Below are 24,203 nucleotides of genomic sequence, written 5' to 3'. Positions count from 1 at the left end.
CGTTAAGATTCATATATCTTCTTTTTTATAATTCTGGAATTGTATTTGCCATTATCTGAAAATATTCTCTCTCCCTCATTGTCTTTCTTCTCTGCACTGCTTCATTTTATCATTCATCTGTCTTTGTATTTACCCCTCTTTACTCTTCAGGGTTGCACCTTTGTAATTTCTACTATCTTTCAGTTTACTTGTCTCTCTACTTTTGCTCTGCAAGCTACTGTTTAATCCATAGTTTAAAAATTTTTTTTTAAAAGATTTTATTTATTTATTTGACAGACAGAGATCACAAGTAGGCAGAGAGGCAGGCAGAGAGAGAGAGGAGGAAGCAGGCTCCCTGCTGAGCAGAGAGCCTGATGCGGGACTCGATCCCAGGACCCTGAGATCACGACCTGAGCCGAAGGCAGAGGCTTTAACCCACTGAGCCACCCAGGTGCCCCCCCATAGTTTAAAATTTTTTTTTTTTTAATTATTTAAATTTTTTATTTTTTCAGCATAACAGTATTCATTATTTTTGCACCACACCCAGTGCTCCATGCAATCCGTGCCCTCTACAATACCCACCACCTGGTGCCCCCAACCTCCCACCCCCCACCCCTTAACAAAATTCTCAGATCGTTTTTCAGAGTCCATAGTCTCTCATGGTTCACCTCCCCTTCCAATTTCCCTCAAATAAGTGAAACCATATGATAATTGACTCTTTCTGCTTGACTTATTTCACTCAGCATAATCTCTTCCAGTCCCGTCCATGTTGCTACAAAACTTGGGTATTCATCCTTTCTTTCTTCTTCTTTTTTTTTTTTTTTTTTTTTTTTACAGCTTTATAAACATATATTTTTATCCCCAGGGGTACAGGTCTGCGAATCGCCAGGTTTACACACTTCACAACACTCACCATAGCACATACCCTCCCCAATATCCATAACCCCACCCCCTCTCCCAACCCCCTCCCCCCATCAACCCTCAGTTTGTTTTGTGAGATTAAGAGTCACTTATGGTTTGTCTCCCTCCCAATCCCATCTTGTTTCATTTACTCTTCTCCTACCCCCTCAACCCCCCATGTTGCATCTCCTCTCCCTCATATCAGGGAGATCATATGATAGTTGTCTTTCTCCGATTGACTTATTTCGCTAAGCATGATACCCTCTAGTTCCATCCACGTCGTCGCAAATGGCAAGATTTCATTTCTTTTGATGGCTGCATAGTATTCCATTGTGTATATATACCACATCTTCTTTATCCATTCGTCTGTTGATCATAGTTTAAAATTTAACATCAATGTCTACATATTAAAATCTAGAAGATACGATTTCAAGTCTGGCTTTTAAAATTATCTCTTGGGGCACCTGGGTGGCTCAGTAGGGTCAAGCATCTGTCTTCACTCAGGTAATGATCTTGGGGAACTCACTAGTTGTCCCAACTCACAAGTTGTCATCTAACTGTAAGCAGAAGTAAACAACAAGTGATATAACAAAATATTATGCTGACAGTAAGTCATTTCAGCTTTTATAAAACTTCAACTTAAATAAGTTAATTTCAGACAAAACAAAGAGTAAAATAATACAAGTCCTATGTGTCTCTGTCTCGATTTTACTAATCTCTCCAGACATCAGTTTCCTCATCTGAAAGTTTCCTTCAAATATTCCATGTCTGTGCTTTGAAAAATATACAACTAAATTCCCTTTATTCATCTTGGAATATATAATATTTTTTAAAAAATATATTTCCTTCACAGTAAATATCATTGAAACATGGCATTTCTGCAATATATGTATGTTGAGTTGTGGTTAAATCACAAAGCATAATCACAGGTTAGCTACAGAGGTATTCTAATCCTCTGTTTAGTATGCAGCTGAAAGGAGGGACTGGCTGAGCACTGTCAGTAACAAAGACGTCAGTGTTTTATTTCCTCTGCTTTAGTAAGCACTTCAGAATCTACATTTTGAGTGCTTTTGTGAAACATTGTTTTTCCCTTCTCTTGTCAGATAGATTCACGTAATATATTATAATGATGGTTTATAATGCCTCTTGGCCTTTATTATAATTAAGTGTATTCCACTTGTTATTTATTTATTTATTTATTTGAGGGTTGGGAGGGGCAGAGAGTGAGGGAGAGAGAGGAAGAAAGAGAATCTTAAGCAGGCTTCACGCCCAGGGTGGAGCCCCACATAAGGCTCAACCTCATAACCCTGAGATCATGACCTGGGCTAAAATCAAGAGTCAGACACTTAACCAACGGAGCCACCCAGGTGCCCCTCCTCCATTATTTAAGTCACTTAATTTTAAACTTATGTGCCAAAAAAGTTAAGTTTTAGATCTATGTGTTTAAATAAAGAAGGAAGGGATGCTTCACGTAACATAGTGAACGAAGTTGACATAACCCAGTCTCCATTTCACCCATATAGAAGAGCTACAGAAAATATAGCAAGCATAATAATAGTAACTTAATACAGCTAATCTCAAAAGAAAATAAGAGAAATCTCCAGGTGGCAAAACAAAGCAAGAAATCAAACCTAGAGAGTTAGGGCACAGTCTAATGCCACAAGAGTCTAGATGTGTATTCCACTAAGTTATGGTGGCTACAGGCTATGCATTGGAGGAGAGATACTAAGACACATGTAGGTGGCAGAGCTGTGAGTCAGTATGAAATGGGTAGATGAAACAGATTTCTGAGTAAATCTGGGACCCTGTGAGAACCCCTATACCCATAAAGATAAGATAAAAAATATACTGCTGTCAGGAAGAAGTTTATCTGCTTTACTGGATTTCTGAGAGTTTAAAAAAAAAACAAAACAAAAAACGATTTTTTTTTGATAAGTAACAATCAAAATACAGAAAGCATGTGCGTGGTTTTCTGAACCATTATCATCTGCTAGGTATAAGAAACATAAACTAATACAACAACATAACACCTCATCTGGAACTAGTGATCTCCCTGGGGGCCTGGCAGGTATATAGTTTGTACGGAAGTGCTATGACCCTCTTGGAATGAAACTCTCATGTGAGAAAAAAAATTAAATATAGATTAATAACAATGTATAAACCACATGAAGGAAAACGGGCCAACAAAGCATACAGAATAATTAGCATAGCACAGACATCTGATAACAGAAAAATGTGAGATGGTAAAATAAGGATGTTTCATATCAAAGAGATAATTGAAATTTTAAAAGGATTGAGAGATAATTTTTAAAAACGATTTTATCTATTTGAGAGAGAGACAGAGAGAGCACAAGCTGGGGGAGGGACCAAGGGACAAGAAGACCCCCTGCTGAATGTGGACCCCACCTGGGCCTGTGAGTCCTTCTTTTCAGTATCTTCCTTTTTTTTTTTTTTTTTAAGATTTTATTTATTTATTTGACAAAGAGAGATCACAAGTAGGCAGAGAGGCAGGCAGAGAGAGAGGGGGAAGCAGGCTCGCTGCGAGCAGAGAGCCTGATGTGAGGCTCGATCCCGGGACCCTGGGATCATGACCTGAGCTGAAGGCAGAGGCTTAACCTACTGAGCCACCCAGGCGCCCAGTATCTTCTTTCTGATGTGTCCTTAATATATACACATATAATTCTCTTCTTTAAAAAACGTTACTTAGTATGTCAGGATTTAGTTATTTAAGGGGAAGAATGTTTTAAGTTGCTAATATTGTCAAAATTCCCAAACCATGGCTTTCCTAATGAAAGAAATTCTGATCTTAAATAAAATGGATGAATTGAATGCTGTGTCATGGTTGATAAGTATTTGCCCAGAACTCACAGTGTTTCCTCACTTCATACTTAAAAAATGAATTTGTTGCTCATATTTGGAAGTTAAGATATTTAATATTAGACCTGATGGTAAAAATTATTTATACCTGAGCAGCAGCTGTTTTTACAACCAGCCAAAAAAGCCACATACAGCCTCAACAATTTACTGCCTCCTCAGTATTCCTGACTTTTTTTTACACTTCAGACATGTTCTTTGTTATTTCTTTTTGCTTTTTGAAATTTTGTTTTTCTTATAGTGATTGTTATAAGTTGAATTGTGTCCCACAAAAACATATGTTGATGTCTAAACCCTACTACTTGCTGAATGCAACCTAATTAATAAAGAGGGTTGTGGTTGATGTGACTGGTTAAGATGAAGCCATACTGGAGTAAGGCAGACCTTTAATCTATTATGACTGGTGTTCTTATAAGAGAAAAGAGTGCCAGGTGAAAGCAGAGACATACAAGACAACCATTTAATAAATAAGGAAGAAGAGAAAGGAGTGATGCTCTTATAAGCCAAAGGACACTTGGGGCTGCCAGAAACTGGAGAGGCAGGAGGATCCTCCTTTAAATCTTTAGAGGGAACATGGTCCAGCCAACACCAGGATTTCAGAGTTCTAGCACCCAGAATTCTAAGAGAATAAATTTCTGGTGTCGTAAGCCATCCAGGTTTAGAGAAAAGTAAAAATTGTGCTGTATGCCTGTCTGTATCTGGAGAAATATGCACAGTACCATTTATTTTCTTTTTTTGTTTTTGTTTTTTGGCTCCCATAGACATTTGCTTTTACAATTGCCTCTCTTAAACCCAGCGGGCTTCACCTCAGAGTTCAAATTTATTTATTTATCAAAGATAAAAATTTACCAAAAGATAATAATACATTTCATCATTGAGAGACATTGTTAAAGGAACAGAATTGCTAAATAAGAAAAAAAGGAAAAGAATTGCTAATGTAAGTATAAATATATCTTACATCTGAAAAGAAATTAAGCATTCATCAGGGAAGTACATCTATTACCTTATTTGACCTTATCTGATCTTTTCAACAACCATAGATATTAAGTGGGTCAGGTAGCAATTTTCCTGTGTTTTAGATAAGAATACTAAGTTTTTGTTAACACAGCTAATAAGTGGCACACTTTAGATAGAAAGAATATCAGTTGATATCCGGGGAGTGTTTTTTTTTTTTTTTTTTTTAAAGATTTTATTTATTTATTTGACAGAGAGAAATCACAAGTAGACAGAGAGGCAGGCAGAGAGAGAGGAGGAAGCAGGCTCCCCGCTGAGCAGAAAGCCCGATGTGGGGCTCAAACCCAGGACCTGGGATCATGACCTGAGCCGAAGGCAGCGGCTTAACCCACTGAGCCACCCAGGCGCCCTAGGGGGAGTGGTTTTTAACATGGAAAACTATTTTGTCCAATTTTATTAAGTAGAAAATTGAAACACTGCAGCTCTCCGCAAGGAAAAAAAAAAAAAAAAATACTGCATCAAGCAACATAGGCCACTAAGCACATTGTTAAAAATACTTCTCGAACAACTGGAAAAGATTCAGTTTCCTTTTTTGTTATATTTGAACAATATAGCAGTGGAAGAGGAAGAAAACAGTGAAAAGCAAGGTAACTGACTGATGAATTAAGAAGACATACACAAATCAAATACAAATTATAACTATTTGATCCTACACATATTGCATTTTGTAAGCAATCATCTTAAGAGAGTCATAGAGCCAAAAGAGAATAGTTATCTATTACCCTATGATTCATAAAGAACTGCTTCTCATCAATGTGATTTTTTTGTATGTATACAAAATATGAGAGCTTCATGTGTAAAGGGACATAAAGGCAGGATTTGAGTCGACCAGTGACTACAATTGTGTAATGATCTACTGGTCTGGTTACTGGGCACCACTGCCTGCCTGGACAGTAGATCCCGTTTCCTTTGCTCAAGATTTCAGGAGCCTGGGACACATGGGACACCTGGGGCACCTGGGTGGCTCAGTCATTAAGCATTTGCCTTTGGCTTAGGTCATGATCCCAGAGTCATGGGATTGAACCCTGCACTGGGCTCCCTCTGGTCTGTGAGAAGCCTGCTTCTCCCTCTCCCACTCCCTGCTTGTGTTCCCTCTCCCACTGTGTCTCTCTCTGTCAAATAAATAAATGAAATCTTAAAAAAAAATTAAAAAAATAAAAAGGTTGCAGGAGACTATTATTTATTCTTGAAAAAAAGGCATAGTTCACGAAAGGAAGTGAACTAAAGATTTGGTATCTACAGAGTATCATTTACCTTCATCCTTTAAGAGGAGAAGAAACAAAAACAAGAGCAGTAACTCTGGAAATAGTTACTAACCATAGAAGCATTTTAATGTTTTTAGTATTTTTAAATTTGCTTTAAAAAGTTTTAGTAAAGTGGCTTGCAGGAAAGGTAGTATGAAAATAAATGGAGCTCGCTTTCTGCCCGTGGAGGCCACCAAGTAAGCATCGTTAACGTCTCCCCTCCCACCACCGTCATGTCTAAGTCAGTCTCTCAAAGAGCCTGAACCTAGCTGCGGAAGCTATTCATCGGAGGTCTGAGCTTTTAAACAACCGATGAGAGTCTGAGGAGCCATTTTGAGCAATGGGGAACACTTACGGACTGTGTTGTAATGAGAGATCCAAACACCAAGCGCTCCAGAGGCTTTGGGTTTGTCACATATGCCCCTGTGGAGGAAGTGGATGCAGTCAGGAGTGCAAGGCCACACAAGGTGGATGGAAGAGTTGTGGAACCAAAGAGGGCTGTCTCAAGAGAAGAGTCTCAAAGACTTGGTGCCCACTTAACTGTGAAAAAGATTTTTGTTGGTGGCATTGAAGACGACACTGAAGAACATCATCTAAGAGATGATTTCGAACAGTATGGGAACATCGAAGTGATTGAGAGCATAACTGACCGAGGCAGTGGCAAAAAGAGGGGTTTTGCTTTTGTAACATTTGATGACCATGATTCTGTAGACAAGACTGTCATTCAAAAATACCATACTGTGGGGGCGCCTGGGTGGCTCAATGGGTTAAAGCCTCTGCCTTCAGCTCAGGTCATGGTCTCAGGGTCCTGGGATTGAGCCCCACATGGGGCTCTCTGCTCAGCAGGGAGTCTGCTTCCTCCTCTCTCTCTCTGCCTCCCTCTCTGCCTACTTGTGATCTCTGTCAAACAAATAAATAAAATCTTAAAAAAAAAAAAATACCATACCGTGAATGGCCACAACTGTGAAGTAAGGAAAGCTCTCTCTAAGCAAGAGATGGCTAGTACTTCATCCAGCCAAAGAGGTCAAAGTGGTTCTGGAAACTTTGGTGGTGGTCATGGAGGTGGTTTTGGTGGGAATGACAACTTTGGTCACGGAGGAAACTTCAGTGGTCGAGGTGGCTTTGGTGGCAGTTGAGGTGGTGGTGGATATGGTGGCAGTGGGGATGGCTATAACGGATTTGGTAATGATGGTGGTTATGGAGGAGGAGGAGGTTATGGAGGAGCCCTGGTTACTCTGGAGGAAGCAGAGGCTTTGAGAGTGGTGGACAGGGTTATGGAAACCAGGGCAGTGGCTATTGCGGGAGTGGCAGCTATGACAGCTATAACAACAGAGGAGGCAGAGGCGGCTATGGCAGTGGTAGTAGAAGCAACTTTGGAGGTGGCGGAAGCTATAATGATTTTGGCAATTACAACAATCAATCCTCAAATTTTGGACCCATAAAAGGAGGCAATTTTGGAGGCAGAAGCTCTGGCCCTTATGGTGGTGGAGGCCAATACTTCACCAAACCACGAAACCAAGGTGGCTATGGTGGTTCCAGCAGCAGCAGCAGCAGCAGCTACAGCAGTGGCAGAAGGTTTTAATTACTGCCAGGAAACAAAGCTTAGCAGGAGAGGAGAGCCAGAGAAGTGACAGGGAAGCTACAGGTTACAATAGATTTGTGAACTCAGCCAAGCACAGTGGTGGCAGGGCCTAGCTGCTACAAAGAAGACATGTTTTAGACAATACTCATGTGTATGGGCAAAAAAAACCCTCAAGGACTGTATTTGTGACTAATTGTATAACAGGTTATTTTAGTTTCTGTTCTGTGGAAAGTGTAAAGCATTCCAACAAAGGGTTTTAATGTAGTTTTTTTTTTTTGCACCCATGCTGTTGATTGCTAAATGTAATAGTCTGATCATGACGCTGAATAAATGTGTCTTAAAAAAAAAATGGAGCTCAACTTTGCATCCAACGAATCAGATTTCCTATAAGTTACATGCATATCATTTACTGATGGCACAGAGTAACCACTGCATTCTCTCCACTATCCATCAGTTTTTAGAAGTATTAGAGGTTTCATAGAGAGCCACTTGCCTGGAGAGAAAGCCAAGCTCTCCTCATTAGCACACGGTAGTGATCCACAGGGTAGCCAGGATTTGATTATTAATATGAACTGTTTGGGCCATTAGCTGTCGCCTGTTTCAAAAACTTGTGTGGTGATGTTTAGCTTTGGACTTTCTTTCCTGCTGTCAAATTTAGTTAAAGTGTGCCTTTGGGATCAAATGTTGTAAGGGGAAACGCACAGTGGAGCCATTTCATAAGTCTTCCTCCTGTAGGAATCCTGGTTGAAAACTAAATTAATACTTAATATATAATATTTTATACTAGCTTCATAGCTCTTTAAACCTTAGGATAAAGACAATATTTATTAATAATGTCCTGAGGTTTAGAGTCAGTGTGTACTCTTATAATTCATTTTATCTCTTTTGAAATAGAAGTTGCTGTAAATTGATTTATTCCACATTGGTGTTTGAAATCACTGTCAGAGAACTGATTTTATTTTATTTTACTTTATTTTATTTTTTGGTAATTATATTAATTCTAGCTTTCTGTTAGATTTTTATAGTAAGCATTGATAAAGTAAACTTGGAAAACATATTAATGTATCTTTTGCTACTAATAATCAACATAAGCATTCCAAATAGACAATCATACCTTTAGAAACACATTCCTATGGGTAACTCATGGCATGTAATATGATACTAAATTATGCCTCATCATGTTAACACATTGCCATTTTACAGAAAGCAAGAATGAAAGATCTGGAATTGGAAAGATTCAGTTTCTTCAATGTCTAGTCTATTAATGCCTTTCATAGCTCAGGATGTATATAAACACTGTCACCCTATCTCTGCCACACAGAACAACAAAATAATAGTTTATATTTTGATATTGAAAATGACGTTCTATTTAATTAATTTAATTTCATTTATTTTTTTAATATTTTATTTATTTATTTGACAGAGAGAGACAACAAGAGAGGGAGCACAAGCAGGGGGGAGGGGGAACCAGGCTCCCCACTGACCAGGACCCTAGGATCATAGGCAGATGCTTAATGGAATAAGCCACCAGGGTGCCCTATTTAATTAATTTTAAATTGCTTTATCAATCTTTTAAAACTATCACCATAAGTAAGGCATAAGTCATTGATATTTAGGAAAGAAATATGGTCCTTTTTGTGAGGTACTTCAATGAGTTATTGACATTTAACCAATTTCAACCAATAAAGAGATGATTCAAAGTCCCAAGACTAGATCCTCAGTTTTGAAAGCTGAATTTCATGAAGAATGTTCTCTCTAATAAATATATGAATGTTTAATGGATGAATAAAAAGAGAGGTATCTAGAATAAGAATTCACACTCTAGAACAGAGTTCTCTGTGTCTTAGTGTCCTCTGTTGAACACAATATTGTGGTACCTACTCTGATGGAGAATAAATCCTTCTTGCCTAAAATGCTGAACCACAACTACATAGTCAGGTTTGTGAAACTTTTATTGCTTATAAATCCACAACTCTTTTCTGCTGGAGTTTGTTGTGATTTCAGGTCTGTGAAAAATACTTAGGTCTCAATGACTTTGGGATTTTGCTTGAAGGAAAAAACAATTCCATATAGTTTTACCTTCCATTTTGCTTTGTTGGGAGATTTGTGATGACCCAAAACTTAGCAAAAGGTTTTGTTTTAGGAAGTAGAGGGCCAAATCTGTTCATAAGTCCCAATTTTGAAACAAAAATAATTATAATGTTAATGTATCCAAAGGAAAGTATGCATGCCAGTTATTCCCACTTTTAAATGAATAGTGTTAAAAGCAGAACATACTTAAAATCTAACTTTTTTAGATTAACCAATGACTGAGTCCTATTATTAATGGTATTTAATCAAAAATGCCTGTCAGTAAACATAACTTCAATAGATACTTGGTTTAAGTAATTTATGCATATGCCTATTATTAGAAATTGCTGGGGGAAGAAAATTCATGGCCAACTGATACTGACAAAGTTATTTCTTTAGGATGTTCCTGTCTGCTGACAGTTCATGCTGATGCTTGGTAGTATTTTCTAGTCTGCAGAATAATCATTCGCTCATGTTATTGGCCTCCAGCATACTTTAGAAGCACTCACTTTTCTCATAGACTCACTAAAATCCCTTCATTATGAGAATATTTCAAACTCTACCATAAAGAACATGTATTTTTTGTAATCTAATGGAGAAAACCTGGTTCTCCTGGCTCCCCCATTTCCATGATGAAAAGAACAAGATCTGAGAAAGAAGTAATGATATTAATACTTCTGAGCATCCCTCCACGCTTTGAGAGGGCCATGACTGGATCCCACAGTGCCGCTAAAGGGAACAGAACAGGCAGTATATTTTAGAAAGTAAGCATAAAGGACTGATGGAAGGTTAAGTTGACCTGTTTTCTCATACTCTCTTCAGCTTTTCAAAAATTATTTGCTCCAAGTTTTACAAGCTTTTATATTAATGTTCAAGGGACTCCTTTGCCTATAGTAATGCAGTAGCAACTATTAATGTCAGATTCTACCATGTATGAAAACGACCTTGATTATACCGATGAATTTAACAGGGAAAAGGTCTTGAGTATGACAGTGGATGCCCGAATGCTTGCATTATGGCTAAGTGTAACACGTGCCTTTCACAATATCTTTTAAAACATTGTGCAGGCTGAACAACAAAGGTCTGCCAATTTGCAACTTCCAGTTTACACGATGTGACGTGAAAGAAAACTGTAAAGCTCTCTGCCCTCCAAAGAGTTCGTGCCCAGAAATTTTATCATCTGCAACACATCCCTTTTCCTCCCTCAGAGGTAATCTTTCTACATGCAAATATTTCCTACTCTGGTAACATTTTAAGTTTGAAACTGGAAAGGGAGAATGAATTTATTGGTTTTCATCCTTTCCTGATGATGGATCACCAGCTACTGCTGGTAACATTTTTTTTAGAACTGTACATGTTGAAAGGAATCTTCTATTTATTATTAAAGCCCTTTCTGCTTCCCAAAAGGATGAAGTACTTTAAAGCAAAACAACAGACATACTAAAATCATTAAACTTAGCTCTAAGAAGAATTTATAACAAGAGTCTTTGTCTAAGGGACATTAAACTCTAAAATAGAGAATATCTTCAAAGCTGTGTTTACAAAAAGAGCAGAGGCATTCTTTATACAGCCATTTCTTGCACTGACCTTTGATAAGAAGCCATGGGCATGATGCCAAATCATAGTTCTGTGAAAGCATTTCTGAAGGGGGCTAAAGTAATACAGTCCTGGTATGTACCATTCTGATGATCTGACTGGATGCAAGGATAAACCTAGAGTATCTAGAGAGATGAGTGGTTGACATGTCCAGAGGCTGCTGACTCCTCTAGAATTTCAATTCAGTCAGTTATCAGGTCATTGCAAATTGAGACTTCTATTGGGCATTAACATGCTTTCTTCGTTCCTAGAAACCCATACAATGATAGCAGTGACACAACGATAAAAATAATGGTAGCCATCATTAAGTGAGAGTTTGCTATGTCCTGAGACCTGTGCTAATTAATTTACATGATCTATTGAAGGCTCACAATAACGTCATGAAGTAGGTACTTTTCAAGTTATGCCCCCATTCCAAAGAAGAAATTGTAGCTTATAGAGAGGCTAGGTGAATTAATTGCATATACTTTTCCAGATAGTAAGTTTGAAAGTTGGAATTTGAATCCAAGCGTACTTCCTCCAGATTCTAGGAGCCTACTATACATAAACTTACGTTTTATAATAAGCTTTTAGACAGTGTAATTATAGGTGGAAAAGTTGTCCCTTTGTTACCAACTAAAACCATTTAGCTTATGTTCTCATGTAGCTGAAGATTCACCTGATCTCTTCGTAGGAGTAAGCTTCAAGAATTACCTTCAGACACAGTCACGATTTTCAAAACCCAGCTTGGATCTACCCTAATTGAAATGTAAGTTTGGCTCCTCAGGCTAGTTCATTTTGAGAACTAACCTGAGGTATTTGAAGGAAGGACTTCATCAGTATCTTTTGAAATTTGTCAATAAATGTTTGTTAAATGATGACAAAAGTAATTTTGTCCTACACTCTAATGCTTGTTGAGAATATTCTTGTATTACTGTAGTAAGAAAGGAAGCCTTAGAGCTACAGTTACTGATCTTATTTGGTATGGAAATGGATATGCGTATAAGTTATGTAAGAATTAAGTTACTGAGTAAATACATTATAAAAGTTGTATGTGTTGGTGGAGGCTGGCTAGGACACAGTTTTGTTTCATTTTCTGGAAAACTATTTCCTACCCTTACCCTTTCCTACCTAATTCTACAGGTGGTACTGGAAGGAGGGCTCTGAAAGAAAATTAACATCTTGCTGTCTATATTGATTAATGGCTGTATAGAATTTAATAATTGAGCAGTAGATCCTATAGAAAGTTCTCTCCTTGAGAGCATACATTAGGTAGTTAAACTCAATAATAGGATTGTTGTACTTTGAAAGGACTTCCTGAGATCCTTCAGAAATTTATATTGATACCTGTTGTTTGGTACTACTTGAGGTGAAGAGAGTATCAGTGTAGTAGGGACCAAAAAGAGGACTTGTAAGTTGTAACTCATGGGAAACCATACATTTAAAAAAAAAAAAACAAACCCTGAATCTGTGAGAGAATACTCAGAAAATTATGATATTATGATAGAATGGCTCCAAAGGCTGGTTTCCAAAAAAGGAAACATAGGAAATATGAGGCAAATTGTCTGACAAGAGAACTTTTCCAAATGCTTATGCAAGGTAAAGCAATTAAATAGATACAAAAATAAAAGTAATCACTGAGTTTTGGTAGAACAGTGTAGTATCTTCAAGGTATATGATAGTAAGAAATTTATAAAAGCTACATATTTGTGAAAGGTAAGTTTGGGCAAATTACACATTCAAACATTTTTGCAATTATAGGGAGTACTTTTGCTTTTTTTTTTCTGGAAGTACACTTTTAGGAAAAATATGTGCAATTATTGTCAATACCAGAATTTTAAAAATAATCAAATTTAATTAAAATTCAATGCTAAAAGAAAATTCTCTGTATAACTGATTTTTAAAATAAATAGCTCCTTTTAAAGAAAACCCAAATAGTGTTTTTCTTTAAACATTTGATTTTCCTGAGTTGTAAATATTTTTGCATGATTAATAATATTAAAATTGACCTATTTTTTCTTCTGAGATAACAGAAGAGTGAAGAAATCATGTGACCTGGTAAGCTGGAGATCATTTCTCTCACATCACAAAGCATTATCTTAACAGGAACAGAGAAGCAAGTTTGAGACTCTGTCATTTCAAGCACTGAAATAAAATTGCAGCACTAAGAAAAAAATTAATTATAGTAAACACTGATTTGTTTTTTTTAGTTTAGTTGTCATTCCAATAGTATATTTCTGTGGATTAGGATAAAGTGTTTAAAAGAGGAGCTTTGGGAGTATATTCTAATAGTTAAGCCATTTGGTTTCAGAATCAAGGACACAAATTCAGCGATGATTTTAGGAATTTCTCACTCCGTCTTGGCCAAGTATTACATCTCTTTAATGTTTATTGAAAAAAAATTCTCCCAAATTTCTGGATTTCTATGCTTTCTGAATTTATTTTAAGAAAAAAGATGAAGCATAACACGAAATCCTGAAGCTTAGATAATCAGGTAAACAATATTGGTTTAAAATATAAAAAATAAAATATAAATATACATATGTAAATTAATATATAAATTTAAAGTACATCACTATAATTTCAAATGGATAGATTGAAAGAAAACCCCTCCCCTAAAATTGTGAGAATTTAAAGATGCACATCTATTTACATGAAGTTCAAGAACAAGCCCAAGTTTCTGTGGGGATAGAAGGTAGATTAATGATTCCATCTGAGAAAGGGAGTAAGGACTGAGAAAGAGCATAAAGGGTTTTGAAGTACTGTAACTTGACCTACACATATATTATGGGTCTCTACATTTGTTAAAGTAATTAAGCTGCACATTTAAGGTATGGGCATTTTATTGCATATATACTATAATTAAAGAAGAAATAAGCATTCAGTGTAGGTCAAGTATAGGTGTAATAGCTATGTTTGCTATAATCCCATGCAGTATTTTTGTAGAATTAGACAAAAGCACTTCTGGACAGATGCAGCTCCTGTGCCAAAAGTTTGGCCAAAAGAAAAGAACAGAATTTCAGTCCCTGTTCACTTAGAAGAGTCTATGTGAGAGTATATCTGCAGTGCTGCATAAAGATAAGTATTAGAGAGGAAGAAAATAATGTTCATTTGCATGAGTTTAATCACATGTTAAGTTTGATGAAAACTATTTCATGTCAGAATGTTTTATAACTAGTAAATTTTAAACATTTTTAATTTTCTAAGGTAATACATTATAATATGTGAATTTTGACCTTTATACTTAACTGTTATTCAATGTTTTCTCAGAAATAGAATACAATTTCCTTCATGAAACTAATATAATCAATAATCTGTTTTGTTAGTGACCATAAAAAAACATTAGCTATATTAGTTACAAATCAATTCTTTAACAAGAAAGCTTACACTTAAAGAAGATGTACTTAGAATAGCGCTAAACAAGGATAACCAATTAATAGTAATTAATCAGCTTTTTTTTAATGAAATTTAAGAGTTCAGATTATATAATTGGTGAATTGCTGTGGCAATTTGTGGTTAGGACAACCCCTTGACAGGACAAAAACATCTTGTGCTACCTTTGGACAATTCATCAAATAATGCATTCACCTCAGAAATTATGATAAGAGGAAATCTACGGCTTTCATTCTAGCAATAATTTACAAGATTTTGGCCTACTTTTCTGGAGATCTTGGGTATGAAGTTCTTTATACTGTGTTGGTCAAGACTGACAAACAGATTTTTCAGTGTTGAGCAACAGGACCTTCATTGTTTGGATCCTGTTAAGTTTTACTTTATTTTTTCTCAAATGTAGTACCTCCATTTCAGAAAACAAAGAAGAAAACTATGTATGTGTTTATATTTGTAAGATTTATTTACTTAGAATGTGCTCTAAATAATAGGCTTAAGTAATTAAATAGCCTAAGCTTAAATAAATGAAATCTTCAGTGTATGAATTGTGATGTCCCTGAAAAAAGATATAGAAGATTAAAAAAAATTAGAAATTAACATTCACTTTACATGATGCTAATAAAATTGTTGAAATACATTGAAATACATATTCTGACATTGGAATTACTTCACTTTGCAGTTTAGATTTAATACAGTGTAGAATTAATAAACCTGATTGTGGGTAGCTGGTGGTTTTATTCACTGAGGAATAGACTATCATTTTATTATTTCTATTATAATTTAGTTGTGTAATCCTTTGATTAGTTACTTTTGTAAGCTCTATTTATTAACCCTGAAATTTGGCAAGAAATTGCTTTTATTAATTCTCTATTAATGGCTGACTATACATTCAAAAATGTATTATAGAATCTTTGGTTAGGTAATTCACATATATTATGGTTAATATTTTTTTATAAACAGAGAGAAATGTGTGAATTTTTTCTCTTTCAAATAAAAAGAAATCATTTTAAATTTTAAATTGCAAATATAGCTAAACTACATAAGAAGAAAACTAAATAAACTCGTGATCTGGGGTTTAATAGGAAATTTCATAAAATACCTCAGTTTTAGGTCTAAGAGAAAACTATTTGCAATTACAAAAGTCATTTTTAAAAATTCACTTTGCATCATTAATTTATTTACCACCACAAAACTGGAGAACAAAAAATGTTTAAAACCTAAACTAAAAGTAGAGAACATGGTTACTTGAAGACAAATAAATAATTGACATGGAAAGGTTTCGTAAACTGTCAGTTCCTACGGTAACATAGCTTTCAACAGCTACAATAATTTTTATTATTTCAAAACCACTATTACCTAAATTGACAAATAATTATTTATCACCTACCTTGGACAAAGGTATTGTATTTTACTATGGGAATGGAGAGTTACAAGTAAAAGCCTTTCTCCTTCAAGGACTTACAGTATAATTAAGAAGAAAGAACATATAAAAAGAAGGTACATGATAATAAAGAGTTATATGTGAACTGCCAAAGGAGTGGAAGAGGCAATAAATTCTGTAGGAAATCAAAGTAGGGGGTCATGGTGAAATTAAATCATTGCCCTTATGCAAATCAATTCTAAATTGTTATATCTTAAAAAACAAAGTTAAGAGTATGGCCAGTCAAAAGAAAGGTCAGTTATTACAACCATTTATTTCCCCTCCAAATCCTGTTACTTTCCTATGGAAAACCCATGCCCTCTTGTGGACAGGACTATTAGTTTTAGGAATATCAAAGGTGACCTCATCTTTTTTCTCTAATATCATAAGCATATGTTAGAAGTGGAGTCAGGACTGTCAGTATCAGATGCTTTTAGTGTCTTAAAGGTCAATGAATTAACATTTGAGAAAGACTTTAATCTTTTACACAGTTATATAAGCATAATCCCAGCTTCTAGAATTTTCTAAGAAAATGAAGGTATTGAGACGCCTGGGTGGCTCAGTTGGTTGGACGACTGCCTTCGGCTCAGGTCATGATCCCGGAGTCCCGGGATCAAGTCCCGCATCGGGCTCGCAGCTCCACGGGGAGTCTGCTTCTCTCTCTGACCTTCTCCTCGCTCATGCTCTCTCTCATTGTCTCTCTTTCAAATAAATAAATAAAATATTTAAAAAAAAAAGAAAGAAAAAGAAAATGAAAGTATGTTCTTTATAATTGTGGTCTCCTGCTTGAAATTTCTAAAAACTATTACATAAGAATATAATATTTTTTGGCTATATGAAGAGGTAAGGTAAGAAGAAAACAGCTACCCTTTCATCTGCTCATTTCACTGCTACCAATCACAAATCTCTAGACTTCAGACATCCATTTTCCACATTTCTGAGAACAGAAAACCTAAAACAGATCTAAATGTCTGCCGCCTTCCTAATCCAACAGTGGTCTTCGCAAGTATATTTCTTAAGATATATGTCTTAGAAATGGGATGAAATAGTTCCATGTTTAAAAGTCTATCTTTAAGACTTACATGTGGAGGGTATCAGGACTGATTCTTCAGGTCGTAATATGTACGAAACCTAGACTAAAGTTTTTAGTAATTGTTTGGGGTGTTCGATGCCATCGCTGTTTTCATTTTGTGATTATATTTGCTAAATAGTTACAATATCCAAATTATGTAATTCTATGCATTACTTTGTATGCCAGTCACATTGCAAGGAAAGCCTGAATTTAAGGTTTTTAAGCAAACAACACACAAGATTAGCATCCCTCATTAAAACTCGGTAGTCCTAAGTACTTCTCTTTATAAGAAGGGGAAAAAAAAATAAACATTCATTGGGCTTGACATTATATAGACTGTCTGGTACCAAGAGAAAGTCAAATGTTCTCTCTCCTTAAAGGCTATGCTAGATAATATATATCATATGACCCGAAGTTTACAGGCAGAAAGCATTTTACATTGGTTTCTTATTCAAATTTTAGAGATTTTTCACAAGCAATTTATGTAGGTACAAGCTTCTTAAAATGTCCTTTGGGCACATCTGTCTTCCCAATTTCATCAATTCAGCTGCATATAATACCCATGTCCCCAGGTAAAAGTCATGATGCAATTCTATCAGACAGTTGCTGTACTTTGCGCAGTGTGGGTGTGAGAGCTAATTTTGTCCTTAGATTCAGAAGCTTCATTAACAGTCTTAACACATTCACTGCAGCTTTCTAAACCTCTCAGGCTTTAACACTTACACTACTGCAGAACTGGGGAGAAAGAAAAATAAAATGTTATCCTTGTTTTGAAAACACGTTCCTCTGATTGGCAACAAATACAGCTCTTTTGTGCACTTCCCAGATCTGAGCTCCAACAATGTCATGCTATGGAAGCCTTTCAGCAATTCATGATTGATACTGTGGGAAAAGGACTTTTACACACACACACACACAAACACACACTAAAATTTTGTTTCAACCTAAGTGAAGAGACGATGCCTAGACTTGTCTGTGGGGATGTTTATGGCTACAAAAGAGCATTCTTTTCAGGGAATCTTTATTCCTGCATTTTTAAAACCTCAGTTCCATATTATCATAAATAGCCAATATTAATATTAATTTCTCAGATTTCAGTGATTAACACTTCTACCGAGGTGCTTTCTGGTTTTTAAGTGAAAACCTTTAACAACCTTTGATTTGCGATAACTGTATTCAATGACTTAAACACCAAGTCCATACAGTTGGTATGTCATACAGATGTGAAGAAAAAAAATGTCCTTACCAATTGCAACAAGCTTTGTCAGACTCACTCGAACAGCCATACTAGAGTAATATGAAGGGAAACATTGTCATATATGTATGCCTTCTATCCATCTATCTACTAATAAAGCACCATAATTATAGTTCATCCAGTAAGGAAATTTGACTAGCCTAAACTTTGTGTTACACATATGAAAAACACTAGAGATGAATAACGAGAAAGTATATAAACTAAAATTCACATATATTAATATTTCAACAATTAAAAGTATTCAAGATGGAGAGAATATGTATGCCCATGTTAGCAATTACTTTTTTAAAACTTAATACTTATACTGTTCATTTCCTTAGACAACATAATAAAATGTCTAGCTATGCAAAATCATTACTTTCTTAATGGACATACTCAAGATTTCTACATTGTCTCAAAGCTGAAACAGAAAAAGTTGTTGGGTTTGGGGCAATACTCTAAAATCTAGAAAATATCCTGATAGTACACTCAAGTATTAATGAAAAAAATTAGTAAGGCAATTTCAGATACATTTGCAACGAAAATTATAAAAAAAGTAAATATGTCATTTATGTTTAAACATCATGTAATGATGTTGAATGACCAAGGACATAAGCAGATAGGCTCATAGAGGCAAAGAGTTCCATTCATTTTTGAGGTGAACATTTCAACACAAAGTAATTTACTTGTTTGCATAACAATGACACATATCAGAGTACACTATTCAGTCTGATATCATTATACCTGATTTTCTAGCATGAAACTCTGAGGAACCATCATTTAAATTGAAAGGAAGAAAACAGTCTTAAAAAAATAGTCATTTCAGAAAAGTTATGCATATAAAAATTCAGTTACTAAAGAACCTCACACCTTCCTCCTTCCTCCCCCCCACCAAGTCTAAGCTCCAGGAATGTTATTCAAATTGCACTATTTTAAGAGCCCTTTTTAACAAGAATATTAGGAGACTTAACCCCACTTACGCAAGAAGATAAATACACCATAATAAGGCTGCTATTCCAGCCTACTTGCTACTTTACAGAGTGTCTGTGAAGTGCAGTATTCTACAGTATTCTATAGTTATCATGTTCTCTATCATGTTCTCTATAAAACAGCAGAACAATTTTATTATGGAAAGCAGGCTATATGTAAATAATATTAAATCACATGCAAATATAGTTCCCTGTATCATAAGGTGAAGATTTAAAATCATCTTCTACAGATTATTTTATCCTATGGATTATTTCTTTCTTAAACATTTTTGGCATCTGCTAGCACATATGCTAGTAGACAAATGGTAGCAGGCATTAAAATATTGAAGGGAAATTTATAGGAGAAAATGTTAAACTTGAGAAAATCCTATTTTTAGCCTCACTTTTTCTCCCTCCTTTCCCTCCCCCCTCTATACCACCAAACAGTGGGAAAGACCAATGTTATTCCATTCTAACAACTGTATGTCTTGATCCAGCCTATGTTCTCTGTAATGATAGATTGAGAAGTCTAGGGAGAGCTACATGGATGGGTCCCCTTTCATTAGGAAAAATAGAGGGGCTGTCTCTATGTTGACAATTTGAGAAAGATAGAATTATGTGATAACTTCCTGGAATGAAGACTTCCTGTGGTGTAGTCTGGACTATTGTCTTATTGTTCTTATCCACTGAGCCTACAATATAGCTTTTGTCGCATTACAGATGGCCATCATAGTTGTACTAACAAAAGGGAAGAACCTAGAATTTCTTCCTGTGACTCTTCCTTTCATTATCGCTTCTCACCTATGGGATCTTGATTTCCTTGTTTCTTCTTCCAGCAACCTTTCATTTTGGCTTTCTCCCTCATGTGGCATCTTGACCTCTGGTCTCTAGATCTTGGATCTTTCCCTAACATTGATTAGATAATGGCTGCTCAGAAAAAGGGTAAAAATCTTCCCTCAACAATAAGCCTGGTGTCTAAAAGGGAGAGAATGAGGTGCCAAATTTACTACCAACATATTTCTCTGTTACAACAGATCTTGTGTTTTGTATTTTTATAACCAGTCAATGAAAAACAAGGGGTAACTGATAGGCAGTCTCTGTTTATGAAAGTTGCCAAATAAGAACTCTTAAATAAATGTCATCTATATTACATCATTTTATGAAAGAGGGTATTTTAACCCTAAAACTTAGAAAAGACAATATCAGAACAGTGTATATAACCCTTGTGAAAGAAGCAGTGAGTGAAATTTACAAATATACTTACTTTTCTCGTGGTCTTGCACATCTATCGAACATTCTCCAGAGAACTGTCATGGTCTAGACACCAGTAGTTGGGAACCACTGTCACAGTACCCTTGGGTTATGGCTTGCAACATAGTGGAAAGTGACTGGGCAAGAAATTAGAATGCTAGGGAACAACAGGTCACAGGGTCTTCATTTGAAAATAGGTTTAAAACATCAATTTTTCATGCCTTCCATGACAAATGAGAAAAACACATGTAAAATATTCTGTAAATAACAGAACACTTTGTTAAAGTAAAATAAGGTAACCTACTTAGCTATTAGTATTGTTTTGGATTTGAAGGCCCTCTACTACCCACATGTCCATCTCAACATCTGAAGTGATATGGGCTGCAAGGAGGCATAGTACTCCAGCTCTGTGGGAGCTCTATTGCCTCGTGGACTCACCTGGAAAAGCACATTTCTTTCATTCATTCATCATTCATTCATTCATTCATTTATTGAACGAGTACCTTTTAGATGAAATATTGACATCTCCTGATCCATACCACATTTTGTATGTCTCCCTTAGATCTACATTCTTAGGACTAGTCCCCAAATTTATGTGAATATTTGCATATATTAATCCCACAAAAAAGGAAGCAGCTTAAGAATTCCCTTCTATTTTAGAATTGGATTTATGCAAGGAACTGGAACGTCTGCACAATGCCATCTGATACTACAGAATTACCAAAAAAACCATAAATGCTTGGAGGAGCAAATGGAAAGTATCTATTTTGGAGATATATATATATATATATATATACATATATGTGTATATATATATATATATATATGTGTACATATATACATATATGTGTATATATATATATATATATATATATACACATTTATCCCCATTTTTTAATTCGTAGATGATTTTAAATCTCCAAGAAGTACAGTCTAAAAAGTGAAAATTGTAATTAACAAGTAGTAGTCACTTGCTCTGAGAATTAATAAAAAATCTCTGTTGCATTAAAAAAAGTGTTCCAAGGTTTTTTTTTTTGTTTGTTTTTTTCTGATGATGTTTTCTTTGTTTCTTTAGATACAAGCAGGAGTATAAAGGCAGAATTAAAAGGAGAAAATGATGTTTGAAAATTATAATAGTGATGCAGAGAAATATTGTTATGATACACTAAATCTTCTGTTGGATAAAATTTGCAATGATCTACTCAGTTTTGGTGGGGATACAGGGTTGTTACTCTGCTGGGGAAAGTTTTAAAAACCACACATAATGTGCTCACATTAAACTCATCATTGTTCTGGTCCTGGATTTTATTTTATTTTTTAAAGATTTTATTTATTTATTTGACAGACGGAGATCACAAGTAGGCAGAGAGGCAGGCAGAGAGAGAGGAGGAAGCAGGCTCCCTGCTGAGCAGAGAGCCCGATGCGATGCGGGGCTTGATCACAGGACCCTGAGATCATGACCCGAGAAGAAGGCGGAGGCTTTAACCCACTGAGCCACCCAGGCACCCCTGGTCCTGGATTTTAGATCATCTGTTATAATTTGTCTTTTCTCTGGTATTTTTAGTTAATAACTGCTTTGAAAAAGCTGATTCAACAAATTAATTTCAGCAAGGAAATACATCCACATTTTATCAATTAAACAAATTTCTTGTGTGGGTGTGCCTCCTCCCTTGTGTGATTCTGGATTCTGTAGTCAGCTATGCAGCAGCCATTTTCTTTGACTTACATATTCAGCTGAGCCTTAAGGCTGAAAGATGAGAAATGGTCCTTGCCTTTAAGGAGTGCCCTCTCTCTTGATTTTTTCTTTCAAATGCCTTCCTCCATCCCATCCTATTTGGGATCCCTTGGCTCTTCAGAAACCACTTTCATGAAAAATGACAGTGAGATCAACCAATTTGCTTTTACTAGGCATATATATTTTTTCAATGAAGGGATTAGTGCATAGTCATGGAGAAATAGTACTAACTTCATCAGTACCGTACACAGGATACAGACAGTAAAGTGTTGGTATCAGAGGAAGTAGAGTTCCCTGAGGGCTGGGGTGGTCAGGTGATGTCTCACCTTCTTTCAAGGGTGTTTCTATTCCCATCCATTGCTCTTCTGACAAGAGCAGAGAGCCTTCTCTGTGGGTTCAAAGCAATACCTGCTATGGTACTTGACTGTAAGCATCAGCAACATCACATTGTTTGGGCCACTCAACGTGGTCAACCTGCAGCTTTGGGACTCTTAGCTAATTTAACCTGAGTCTGACATGAGAGTAGATGTAACCAGAAATGTGGGAATCCATTTTGGTTTTGGCCAGAAGCCTAAATAATATGGCAATAGATTGCATCACAATTTTTCAGTAACAGTTGCTCATCAGGATAAACCCCACTTTTATCTTGCATGAATCAGTTAGTGACATCTTCATTTTGTGATCACCCCCTTTCAAGTCAGCCAACAGATACTTATGAGTACCTTCTATAGACAGTTTTTAGGCTTTTGGCTATCTAGGAGTGTCCAACAGAGTCTTTTCCCTTGAGAATTTATATTTCATTTGGAAAAAATAGTTTGTAATTACATAAATAAATCAATAGGTTACTTGGGGGAAGGATGGGTGCTCTGAAGATGTCACAGGTAATTATAGAGATGTTTATGCAGAGTTAAAAACTGAGTAGAATCATGGTTGGTGAGAGGGAGGTAACCACGCAAGGATCTGTGGCCTTGGCTGAGAGGCCCTAGCAAAATAAAGAGTCAACTCAAGGCCCAAAAAAGAAACAAGCCTGGCATATTACTAGGGGTGTTTCCTAAGGCTCAGTTGCTTTGCTGGATGTCACGAGGCTGTCTATGCCTTCCCAGCTGTTTCCTATTTTGTTACAGGCATTTTGCTCAAAATTGGATGTGCTATCTAATACCAAGAGGCCATCCAAAGAAGCCTAAGCATCACCACCACCCCAAACTCCTGTGGTATTCCTCTGCCTCCCCATTACTAGACACATACCCTTTGAGATAAATGCCAGCCCAGATGAAGCCAAAGTTCCCTCCACCTCTTTTTTTTTTAAGATTTATTTATTTATTTACTTATTTGAAAGAGAGAGAGAGAGAGAGAGAGAGGACATTTACATGCAAGTGGGTGAAAAGTCAGAGGGAGAGACTCTTTAAGCAAACTCCCTGCTGAGGGTGTAACTTGACATGGGGCTTGATCCCATGACCAATGAGATCACAACATTAGCACTCTCTTAGGAAGAGTGAGATGCTTAAGGGACTGAGCCACCCAGGCACCCCTCACCCCACCTCTTAAATGTTACAATTCAAAGTCGTTGTGAATAGTGTAGTTATATCCAGAAAAATGAGTTATTATTTTTAATATAATATTTGCACCCAGATATCTAGATGCACATCCTGACTTACATGATCTTAAGAAATCATTTAATTTCTCTTACTCCCAGCTATATCACTACAAGTTTGTCTATAGTAGTTTATAAAATACATCTTATAAAACCTGTAAACAAAGTAGTTTGGAGTATATATGAAAAACTGCAAGCAAGGTAGTATGGAGTATACAAAGATTGATAGGACATTGCCTCTACCCTAAATCTCTGTAGCTTTTGTATCACTCTTGTAAGGGTGATAAAACACATATAAAAGTTA

The 24,203-nt window shown here is 36.0% G+C and overlaps 1 protein-coding gene and 1 pseudogene across 4 annotated transcripts in view; one reads left to right on the top strand and one right to left on the bottom strand.

Annotated features, from left to right (window-relative positions):
* Positions 1–24,203, bottom strand: part of CADM2 (cell adhesion molecule 2) — a 1,105,278-nt gene that overhangs the window by 750,504 nt on the left and 330,571 nt on the right. The gene's annotated exons all lie outside the window — the stretch shown is intronic.
* Positions 6,245–7,593, top strand: LOC125095721 (heterogeneous nuclear ribonucleoprotein A1-like; annotated as a pseudogene).

This window comes from Lutra lutra, chromosome 1 (genome assembly GCF_902655055.1).
Source record: "Lutra lutra chromosome 1, mLutLut1.2, whole genome shotgun sequence".
Classification (NCBI taxonomy): domain Eukaryota; kingdom Metazoa; phylum Chordata; class Mammalia; order Carnivora; family Mustelidae; genus Lutra; species Lutra lutra.
This window is presented reverse-complemented; position numbering and strand designations above follow the sequence as displayed.